At 37.8% G+C, this 11924-nt stretch overlaps 1 protein-coding gene across 3 annotated transcripts in view; it reads left to right on the top strand.

The window, feature by feature from the left end:
* Nucleotides 1-1324: 1324 nt before the first annotated feature.
* ZNF366 (zinc finger protein 366) overlaps nt 1325-11924 on the top strand; it is a 37429-nt gene continuing 26829 nt past the window's right edge. For 2 of the 3 annotated variants that reach the window (XM_071425170.1, XM_071425168.1), the window contains exon 1: nt 1325-1447. The gene's annotated coding sequence lies outside the window, so the exon portion shown is untranslated. Of the gene's footprint in view, nt 1448-2556; nt 2692-11924 lie in introns of those variants that run through there. The other variant, XM_071425169.1, reaches the window with a different exon arrangement.

Here is an 11924-nt window from a genome sequence, read left to right as displayed (position 1 = left end):
ATAAAAGTGTCTCCAACCAAATAATGTCTAGATAGCTTCAGGAAATAGCACCAGAAATCACATGAAGGAACACAGGTGCTGAAGAACTACTTCCTATGTTGATTTAAAGCTCATAAATTCTCATTATTGTACAATAAATGAAATAGTAATCTCTATGGGATAACATACTAACTTGTTCTTCCATTAAAAGTGGATTTACAGCAGTAATCTAAATTATTTCAGCAGCATTGATCTAGATACTGCTTCCAGAGCAAAGTCTGGATGCAGAGTATGTAGGAGAGGGCCTTTCGAAAGGGCTTTTTTAAAAGCCTTTCACAAAAATCAAGCTGAATTGCAGCTCCATATTCACTACTGTGTTACCAGACAAACTAAAGACACAGCTCCATGACAGTGTGAAGGTGTTTACTGGCAAGTGTGTTAGAATGAAAAAAATTAATGGGAAAGAAAAGGGAGCATCTAATCACTCTAAGTGACCTTCAGATGATACATAAAGTTAGGGCGAAAGATACAAGCAAACAAAAACACAGTGGAGCACAATGGGCTAAACTTATCCCAAGTATAACTCCGGCCAGCTGGCCAGTATCTGGTTGTCAAAATATGTTTAATGGGGAAAGAATGAAAGAAACAAATGAAGTATAAAATCTGTTCTAGAACACATTGGTTCTGTTTGGTTAAATCAGTATGCCTTCTATAATGCCATTCTTTGAGATCAATTACTCATTATTGTACTGTCAGTATCAAGCTATGATCCTTGCCTTTTTTCTGACCCCTTTCATCACCCTTCTTTTTCCCCACCAGTGTTCTATAAATAGTCAATGTGCTATTTTCTTGTGATCACTCTAAACAGGGGTTTTAGGCATTTTTTTTACCTATATCACCATGGAAACAAGATCTGTGTATACATCTATGATTAGACTTTCTCTAGAGTAAAAGCCTTCATTATCTATGCAAGCTTAAAGCTAATTGTTCTGCATAAGATATGGGTGTCTTATTCCTACCTACTACTTCGGAAATTCATTTCATGTAGTTGCACATAACAAGCTGTAAAGAAGGTTTTATGAAGCCAATAATGCAGATATAATACTTGAGGAATTCCTTTTGGATTGGATATATTTATTTTTCCAAACATTTTGTTTGAGAGAAAACGAGATTGCTATCTGCTGTTTCCTTATTTTTTTGCAGGAAAGCAAAGGGTTGTTGACTTCCTCTCCCCTCCCTTCCTTCCTTCTTTCTGAAGGTACTGTACTCATCTGAAAAAAAAAAAGAGAACGAAATGATTGTTCCTGTTCTCCTTCTTAAGTCATTTGAAACATTGTCCCTGCTAGTTTTCTAAGTTTACTGCAATCTCTGCACGGGGGGAAGGGAGACAGCGGGAGAGAGAGACAGATATTACAAACATCAGAGCAGGTAGTGTTTAGGGCAAGACTCCTTCCAGCTTCAACAACTGGTAAGTTAAGTAAAATGCTTTTATGGTTAACTCTTTAAAAGTGCAATATATATATATCTGCGTTAGTATTAAGAAAAGGTGTTAATTCGATACACATTTAACTGATAAAATAATAATAATAACCATATGCATTAATAAGCAGTCCATTTACGCTAGAGATACCTATAGTATGGTTTTTAGATACTGGTGCTATTACCATATGGTTTAGTCTATGCAGATAGGAAAGTATTTTCCAAAGAGGCTGATAATATTCATAATACAATCTCCTGTGGATTTTGTGTATATAAGTCCTGCTGCGAGAATCTTGTTACAGGCTTCACTAACTTTATCCCAACAGTTTCAGCAAGATTCACTGGGCCATTGCTAAAATATAGAGAGGAGCTGTGTCATATGGGGATCAATGTATTTCATTTACCATCTGCCAGTACTGAAGTCTGCTCCAACACACCAACCTGTGCTATACTGAGAGAAGAATTACTGGGGCTGTTTTTGCTTCCTTCAAACTGCATTGTGTTTAGGATTACACATGTTTATCTCTACTCATCTCTGTATATGATTAGTCTAGGAACAATGACATTTAGGAGGTGGTAAGATGGTTCCTGGATCTTGGAGAAAAACAAAACAAAAGTTCATGTTGTGCAGTACATAACAGCACTGAGGCTGATCACCAACATCAGTAATAGGATGGACTCAATTGTATATCTTTTTGCAATCTTTTAGACATCAATTATGTTTTTCATACTGATCATAAATGTATCAGAATTTTTAGAATTGCCATGTGAAATGAGTGACTGAATGCAAGAGTATGTTTCAAATACTGCGTAAGAAAAATCCCACCCTGCACTCTTTTATAGAAGCAGAATGCAGAGGTGGGGCAAGAAATAGGACAGGTGTCCATTTCTTTGCAAAAGGACAATTTGCTCATCTTATGATTGTTTCTTCAAGCTGCTGCTCTCTGAAGTGCAGGGTCCTCTGAAGTGCAGAATGCCCAGAGCCCAGATAGAGAGGCTACAAATGGTGGGCAGATATTGCAGAGGGCTGTCAGGCAGCTCCAGCTGCCTTGCTCCAAATCCTGCTCCTGCCAGGGTACCTGGGCTGTGCTTCCACCCTGGGACAGCCTCCTGCTCCCAGCCCTCCCTGAAACAACTAGTGGAAAGGACTTTCTGCCTCCCTCTATCTGGTGTCTTTCTTCAGGTTTTTCCATAAGGAGGAATGATCTACCACAAATTCAGCCCAGTTTCTGAGTAAGTTGTAGATTTCTTTTGCTTTGGGAGCAGCCAAAGGGGGTTTTGCCAAAGGATATGGAAATAACTTCTTTCTTGAACTTGTTAGCTTAATGCTGCCACTCAGACTAGTTCGGTATGAGTTAATTGTTTATTTGGTTATACTTAACTCACAAAAAAATTGTTATCTGCTAATAACAAATGTGTGCCAGGTCTTGACATGAAAACCATCTGCCATATCTTCCCTTTGAGACATCTGGGTTTATTTTTATGTGAATATATAACCGATTCAAATTAAAGACATGATTTGGATAGCCATTTTGACATGTCAAACACCTGGAATCCTAGTTTTTACGTCAAGTGAAGAGTCTTCCAAACACACACAGAAAGTTATGTAAGCTCTATGTTGTGGCAGTATTTTGTTCAAACTGCAGGGTATTAGTCCGGATTGCAATAATTTTTATATTTTTGGTCTGGTTGGTTCAAAAGTTAATTTTGCCATGTAGGTAAAAGTAAGCTGCAGCCTTTAGGTCCCGGTTTTATTGCTGAAGATGATAAACATTTGTGTTTTCTTCATTTGGATCATATATACAATAAATCCTTTCTCTGAGACATCATCTGAAATACATAAATATGAACAAATTTGTTCAAATCATAGTAGGTGAACAAAAGCAGTACCTACTATTTTAAAACCCAGTCCCAAATAATAAGCAATGAGGAATGCTTAGTAATTTGACAGTAAAAAACAGACCTTGAATTTTCAATTTCATTCTTATATTTTACCTATTAAGGTTTATTTTCCTTTTAAAAATACACTTTTGCAATCCTTTGGAGTTTATTTATTTTCACTTTGTATAATTTATTGCCAGAACCACTGTAACATGATTTAGTACAACAGTCTAATATCTTTCCTAAGGTGTCAGAAAGGTGATTTTTTGGCTGACATGTTATTCCTACGTCACTGAGTTATGTACAGCAGAGAAAGGTAGAGTCTGAGTCTATTGGGTACAGATTTGCTACTAGTTTAAGGAACAAGTTAAATATTTGTGTAATGAATTTTCAGTTATTCACCCCAATGTGTGTAAGAGATGGGACTGTTAATGGTTAATGAATCAACTCTTAAAATTATAAGCCAATAATAAAAAGAGACAATTTGTGTTTATTTTGCTTAAAGTCTTACTGCTTCTACTGGTAATAGCCATATTTATGTATGTAACATAAGTAAATGATAGGTCAGTGTACGTATATTTCCTAAGAGAAATAAGAGAAATATTTCAAGCTATTATTTCCATTTGATGTGTTCTCAATTCTAATGAAATAAAATACAGAAGATTATTGCTTTTGTTTGGAAATAGAAAAATAAAGCCATACCAGTAATGGCCGAGAAGCTACAGAAACAATTTGTAGGCTGTGGAAATCCCAAGTTAACAGGTCAGGTTCAAAAAGCATAGAATCCAAGAGATGTCTTTCTGTAAATATCATTGCCTTTTTATATTTAATACCAGCTTCTTTAATGGTGTAAACTATTGAGACTTTTTGGATGCAGAATAGTAGTACTGAGTTACATTCCTAGTAAATTTTGACATGTCTAACGTACATTTTTGGCCAGGAGATAATTTGAAGCTTTGAATCTCAAGGAGGTTTTTTGTTTGTTTGGTTGGTTGGTTGGTTTTTTGTTTTTGTTTTGTTTTGTTTTGTTTTGTTTTTTAAATTGTTTTTCATTCTTAGAAAAAAGCGCACCAACAAGAGCCTTGTTTTAGGACTCTCTGTGTGCCAAGCAGAAAGTGGTGGTTTGAAAGACATGATGTGCATCTCACAGAGAAACATAGTGTCATATCTTTAAGGTGCTGTTTCTAGTACTGCCAGAGAGATACACAGGATTTTGAACATGATAAGCATGAGGCAATGAATCATGGAAGCAACCCAATTCAAGCCCCATACACTGAGACAGAAGAGTATGGATTTCAGACAGAATTTATATTGTTTTCAATCTTTGAAATTGCAAAGACTCAGTGGTGCAGAAAAGTTTCTGAGTGGACTGCTCCACTCTTCTGGACATGTTAGCAGAATCTCATCATAAGAAACAAAAGCAGTAAAGGCTGCATAAGGTAATGGGGATTTTCTGTGGCTGTGCTGAAAGGACACAAATCAATGGTGTGTAAGGCAACATCTTATTTATCAGCTGATAAATGATCCATGGTTTTTGAGCACCAATGCATGTTCTTCAGTACCAATGATCCAATCAAACAGCTCCTTCAAACAGACCTTGTAAGTGCTGCGAGACTGCTATACAGATTGTTGTCAAATTATTCATTTGTTTGATGGACTAATTTTACAACCCAGCAAATTTTTAAAATAAACCACCTATTAAAACGAAATAGTTACTTTCTTCTTATGACCAGTAATTTTCCATGATCTAGCTTATGATCTCAGAAGATCACTAAAAAGAAAGGAATGTCATCTTGGAGAAGAAAGAATTATAGAGACACAAATAACGCAAGCTTTTGAAAAGAAAGAAACAAATCCAGGGGGAAAAAAGAGATGGGCTTATTTTTGCTGAAAATTTGCTATTCTGAAATTGACACTGGAGCTTTCCATTGCTGTAAAAATGCAGTGGCATTTTATAAACAACATTCAGATTTTTATCCAGTGAAGAGGCCTAAGTTAATCCTCAGCAATTATTTAAAACATGCATTGATTTCCATGCTGGGTGTGTATTTTTTGTTTGTATCTACCTGACAGGGACTGGTCCTTCTTGCTTGACTTCTAAAATACTAATGATCCAGTGAAAAATATTACTTCACATTTGGTTTAGATCCTTCCAAGTGTAAAAACGCTTTTACTTGTTTCTGTAAAACTTTTTATACTTATTACTGTGCTCTTGATAAGTGAAACACAGTATTTTCTTTCTCCACCAACAATTCTTAATGTACTGTAAAAACTGTAATGTCACTGGTAGTAATTACGCTAAGTAATCATGTAGTAAAAGAAAATATTTTTGTGCTCTGGAGATTATGAGAAGAAATTATGTGAATAATTGTTTTTTTTTTCTTTTTACTTTCATTTCTAATTTCCTGCTTTTGATGTCAGAAAAAAACCCTGTTATTAATTATTTAAATGTAGGATGAAAATACCACCCTATTTTTAATGTCTCTTCTCTTCCTTGCTCTTCTACCATGAAAGCTAAAACCCTAACAGATTTTCCTTCTACTTTGTGGATATGCAGTAATTAATTTGATTAATTTGAAAGTAAAGTCTTGAGTAAGAAGTGTGTTTCCTAAAAACCTGTTTTTCCCTTGTCAATTTTCAAAAAAGTAAACCTGGAAACATCCAGCTTTCATCTGCATGTGCTCATTAGAACCACTAGAATTCAGAGGAACACTGAAAAATACAGAGCTGATGATTGGTTTAATCACTAAAAGTGATAGGTTAAAATGAGTCTCCTATACTGATAACATCACATTTTGCTGAAACAGGTAAAACTGATTTAAAATTAAAAGCAAGGCTGTGAGAAGGAGCACACATTTTTAGCTGTTCTTTTTGGATGATGCTGTAGTAGAAGCGATGTTAATGCGTCCCAAGTCCCACACAGTCCTCTGTCTGCAGGCCTGATGAAGAATAGACATCACCTAATTTCCCTGCATGGAAAAATCTTGGTCTTTCCACAACAGAGGACCAAATGTGGTCATTCTGGGAGAGAACCATGTGTCTTTGCCCCTTCCTGTTCTGACACCAGCCCCTCTGATGAGGCACAATTGTGTTGGCTAGGAAGGACAAGATGATTTCTAGTCTTTCTTTAAATTTGTTTGCTGCTATTGCTGGTTGTGAAAGAGCCACTTATACTTCAGTCTTCCCTTTTTAGGATGCAATGTAACTGTTAGACCCCCTTTGCAGTGATGAAAGACTTCCTGTTTCATGGTGGGCTCTGTGCTGGATCTGCCACTTAAAACTTTTTAAATTGCTAAGAGTAAGAGGAAGACTTGCTCTTAACAACATGGGATCTAGAACAAATCAAAAGGTATCCCCAATGGGTGTGTTGGAATGTAGCGAGTATTTCAGGTCTAGTTGTTTCTCTGAGCTGCTTTCTAGAGCATATAGGGTTTCAGCTTTGGTCTTTCAGCTCCAGATAAATATTATTTGAGAGCATTATTTGGAAAGGCAGCACCTGTCCTACAATGCTTCCAGTTAGTCTAGTCTCGTCCCGCGGTCACTGGAGCTGACGGGTGCTGGCTAGCCGCTCCCGGAGTGACCGGTGGAGACCACAAATCCTGCCACTCCCAGGTCCTCTGTGAGAACCCCTGAGTAGTGGCTCAGTCTGCGGCGTGGTGACGCCGGCGCAGGCGAGAGCAGGACTGCGAAGCACTGAGGCGAAGGAAGGAAGGAATGGACACACGTATGGACGCCAAGGCGCTTTACTGACCCAGGCGGGGCCAGTAACGGTGCCAACAAAAAACCGGTGGGAAGGCACGTATAAAGGGGAAGGGCGTGACACGAGGAGCCATGAGAGACCAATGAACGAAGCCCAGGGGAGGAGCGAGGGACATAACAGAACCAATAGGAATGGCCCAGGGGAGGGAAAAGGCTCAGGGGACAAATCATATTTTAGGTAAGGGAAGACTGACATAGAAATTTCTCGAAGTGAAAGGGGGTTGGTTGCAATGATGGATAGGTAACTGGCGGGAGGAACAAACCATTATGAGGGAGAACATGGGGGGAACTGAGGGTCAAACCAAATCTTATCTTAGAAAAAATAACCAACTTTACAATAAAACCTGTATAAACAACACAATGCTACAGTTAGCATAATATTTTTCTACTAGTCTGCTTTTGCTTAAAAGTATTTAGAGTACATGTGTAATGAAAACAATACCAGGAGGTGGAAAGGGAAGGAATGACCTGCTTTTAGAGCATCTGTCAGCTTCTAAGAACCAGCAGAAGTTGTTTGAGGCATCTGGTAGGCACAAGCCCACACTGGGTCAGTTCCTTAGTGCAGATTTCTGAAGCTGTGAAGACCATCCTGTATTTGTCCAAAGCCATGTCCTGTGATAAGAATTCCAGAAAACTGTAGAGGACCTCCTGGAAGAGCCACCTGACAACAATTTGTTCATAGGTTCACCAGAAATTAAGCCCATCCATTTATGAATGAGAAGGAAAATATTTTTTCTATAGAACTACACAGCAAGGAATCGCAGCAGTATGAATGCTATATCAAACAGTTTTCCTGCACAATGCTGCACTCACAATATGAAGTCATCCAGATTTCTGGAAGAATTTTGTCTGTAGGCAACATTTTGCCAGGATGTCACAGAAAAAGTCACACATATCAGAGGAATGGTGCTCACCAACTCCTCTTTCTTCTGCCAGAAAAATAGAAGTACCAATCTTTCATTTCAAACACATTAATTGATTTTTTCACACCCCACAGAAAGTGAATCTCACTTAAACTTCAGACATGGGTAAGGAATGCACTTGAATGGCTATCACTGGATTCTGCAGGAATCATTAGTGATCAGGACTCAGAGTTTACCCTAATGACTTGCTGCAAGAATTTTGACTAGTTTGTTTCCTGCTAAAAAACAATGAACAGGCTCCCACTGGAAGGCAAGGAATCTGGTTAGGACAGTGAGTTGTGACAGACTTCATGGGGTAATGTTCCCATGCTCAGACCAGAGCTTTACCTGCTATGTCTCCTAAAAGACTGCAATAATTCCTATTAATTTTCCCATGTTTTCATATGTGATACTTGTTTTTTCCAGGGAAAAGGTCCTGGAGAGAATGACTCGGGATGGGGCTGTGGAGGTATGGGCAGGGATTGGTACAGACATTTTGATTAATACATAAGGTGATTTCTCACAAAGCTTCATTTTATGATGCTAGTTGGCCATTCTTAGTCATGCTGTAGAGTCACAGTGGTTTGATGGGTTTTTGGTTTCCTTTTTCTTGTGATGAAAATCTGAACTGAGTTAGTATCCAGAGCATCACTCATGGTGAAGGAAGGATTAGTACTAGAGTGTTTTGGGAAATGTTCTGAATTTAAGGTTTCAAACTATGCTGATTTTCTTTTTACTTTTTTTTTTTTTTTTTGGCAAAAATGAATTGCTTATTTATTTGTGATTCTAGTCTCAATTCCAGCATCTGCTGGTGATACTTGGCTAAGTCTGAGCTGTCTTTCCCACTCAATATGCTAGTTTATTGAATTCAGTAAAACTAGCACTTTAAATCTGTTTCAGCTTAAAATAATTAAATGCAAGAATTTTTCCCCACATTGACCAAAGGATTTTGTTTTCTAATTGATGAAAATTGTAGAAGCAAGATAGAATTTGTTTTGAATTTCAGATTTTCTGTTGTTTTGGCAACAAACTAGTGCTTATTTTTAAAACTTTCTACAGTTAACAGAATGATTAAGACCAAGACGCAGGATGTGTTTTGGGGATCAGTGAGGGAAAGAATGTTCAGTCAAGGACAAGATTCAAGTTTGGCAACACAAGTGAAGGGCAAAGGCAGAGAGGGAGGTATCTTAAACTACTTCTTGCAGGTACTTCATACAATCAGACAAAAATGCCATTCTGTGCTGGAACTGAAGAAGTAAACACATTTCTCTTCAAAATAAATATTTTTTTTTAAAAAAAGAACCCTCATTGAATGAAATTGTGAGATGTATGTGCAAGCGATAATTTTTCTGGACAATAAATACATATTCAGTGCAGTTTCAAAGCTTTAACAGAAGTTTTATGCTCTGGCAGTTTGGAAAGCAGAGCTCCCTAATCACAATGCAGATATATCAAAAGAAGTTCCTTCCAATAGTGCAGCAATTTGCCTTAAGAGCCTTTTAAAAGCTTTCTTATTGATATGATTCCTATTTTTTTCTTGTTGGGTCTCAACAAAATAAACACAGTGGTGTCCTAAGAACAGCACTGATATGTCTAATTCCTTTACTGTGTTTTCTGTTGTACTTAGGTTCAGAGGGAAATATCTAAGTCATTACTAAGCCAGCTTAATTACCAGTGAGTAATAGAGGCTAATAAGGATTAATCAGTCTTTACAGTCAAGCAGCTTTTCCAGCAAGAAATCTGCTCAGTCTTCAGCTGAAATAAAATTTATTCATCTTTCCTAAATGAACAGGAAAGCATTATCTGGTGATTACTTTTAATAACTGGACACTGATGTGTTGGTAGCAGATATGTTTTTATAAATCACACACACACACATACATAAATATATACTCACTTCTGTCACTTTGTGGGTGAAATCCTCTTCTTTCAGTTCTTGTAGGACAGAACATGTCTTACTGAAACACATGGTACCTTCCACTTTAGCAACCTTCAGTTTCACTATGAGTTTTGAATTGTGTGAAACAAGGAATTGAGCACAAAATAAATACAAAAAAGCAATGGTTCTGCTGAGGACTAATTATACTCTTCCATGTTTTAAAAATCCTAACCTTTCCTTAAAACTTAATCTGTTTTGGAAACTTTTTACAAAATCTCTTCCATACAATCCTCTAATCCCTTGGCCCTTTTCCTATCATGTGTACACATTTTATCTGGTCCTTTCTTTTTTGAGGTACATGTGGCACCCATAAGGTGCCATTAACTGCTGATGGGGGAGCCAGCTGACTGGCTTGAAGAACCAAGTTGAAGGTGGCCCTTAGCTACCCTTTAAGACAACAAAGAGATGGGAGGAGAACAGACCATCTCTCTGGCCTCCATATAGTGATAAGGACACTGGGATTACAGTAGGAAGGAAAGCTCAGTGTATTTCCTTTTTAAAGGTCATGAGTGCCAATGAAAGGTTTGCCTTCAAAATAAAAGCTCAAATAGGACAGCATGAGGGTTATGGAAGGGCATGCTTTTTTGATCATTCTAATTTTGGATGTTCTTCATAGCTCTGTTATTTTTCTTAAAAGAACAGCCCAAACCCTCTCTGTTCTGTTTATAGTCTTTAATGATTGTGCATTGTAGGTGGAAAGATTATATCCAAAGTGTTCTTTAAGGACTCCATACTCTATCAAACATTGTTATTTTACTACAAAACCCTTCCTAATATTCATATTATTCATTTGTTCTTTTGTTCACCCTGTCTCTTTTTATATCTGTACAGAGAGAAAAAAACCCCTAAATCTTCATGGACATGATTTGGTAATTTTCCAGAGGAAAAAGTATTTAACACATAGAATTTCCACAGTGCCAAAAATGCATAATTTTAATTTCCATTGACAGATATGGGATAGACAGGAAACAGGGATGGAGTGATAGGACCTCTATAAACAGTGATTAAAGTGACTCCACATATTTTATAAAGGCAGGGACACATCCATGGTTCCAGCCTACATCATGAAATCACCTTACCCACTTAAGAAAAGGAAGAAATTTGTGTAATTGTCATGACTTCACAGCAGTCTAATCCCAAATCTTGTTCTCAGCTACACCCCAGATATTCCATAATTATTTCAGTGTAACACAGATGATGTCAGAGAGAGAATTAAGTAGGCTGCTTAGGATGAGAGTTCTTTAATTGAGTAATTAATTGAGCTGGCCAATCCATCATTAACTCCAATGCCTAGCGAGGGCAGGATCAAATTGCATTTCCACCCTGTCTTCTGGCACCAATTACACTTTGCACGTTTGAAACTCTTCTACTATTACATGTGCTGCAAATATCACCACTATGGCAAACCTGATCTTGTCAGCCCTGAGCTTTGAGCAGGGTCTGAAAACTCAGGATACCTATGCCCAAATACTCTCAGTAACCAAGTCCTGTAAGAATACTTACATGTAACTGAATATACACTGACAACATAAAATTTAGGGAAAAATACAAAAGCCACAAGACAGCAGACTGATTAATTTCTCTCCCAGGGTGTTTGGACCCACATCTCTAACCTCTTAGGGGACTGTCCTGCCTAAAGCCTGTACTGGTCTCTCTGGACTCCTTCGGCTGGAGCTGGGGCTTTAGGCTAATAAAAGTGCAAGTGCCAAGGGGCAGGGAGCAGAGAGAAGGGAATCAGATGTGATTGGTAGGGGCTGCAGACTCCAACCCTCTGGAGTCTGGACTCCTCCCAGGTGTAACTTCAGGTTACAATCTGTTTGCAGAAGTTTTTTAAGATGCCTGAAGATCAGGCTGGAAAGTTGACATAATAGGCCTTCCTGTTTCTTGTATTCTTCCCAAGACCAGTGTCTTGGGCTAGTTACACGGCTAACATGCCTGGTTTTACATTGCCCTGTGCCACACCAGAAGCTCTGTTTCCCCTAAGC

The sequence above is a fragment of the Agelaius tricolor genome, unplaced genomic scaffold (genome assembly GCF_023055355.1).
Source record: "Agelaius tricolor isolate 1412-34295 unplaced genomic scaffold, bAgeTri1.0.p SCAF_4, whole genome shotgun sequence".
Taxonomy (NCBI): Eukaryota; Metazoa; Chordata; class Aves; order Passeriformes; family Icteridae; genus Agelaius; species Agelaius tricolor.
The sequence above is the reverse complement of the archived record's forward strand: the minus strand, read 5'-3'. Positions and strand labels throughout refer to the sequence as shown.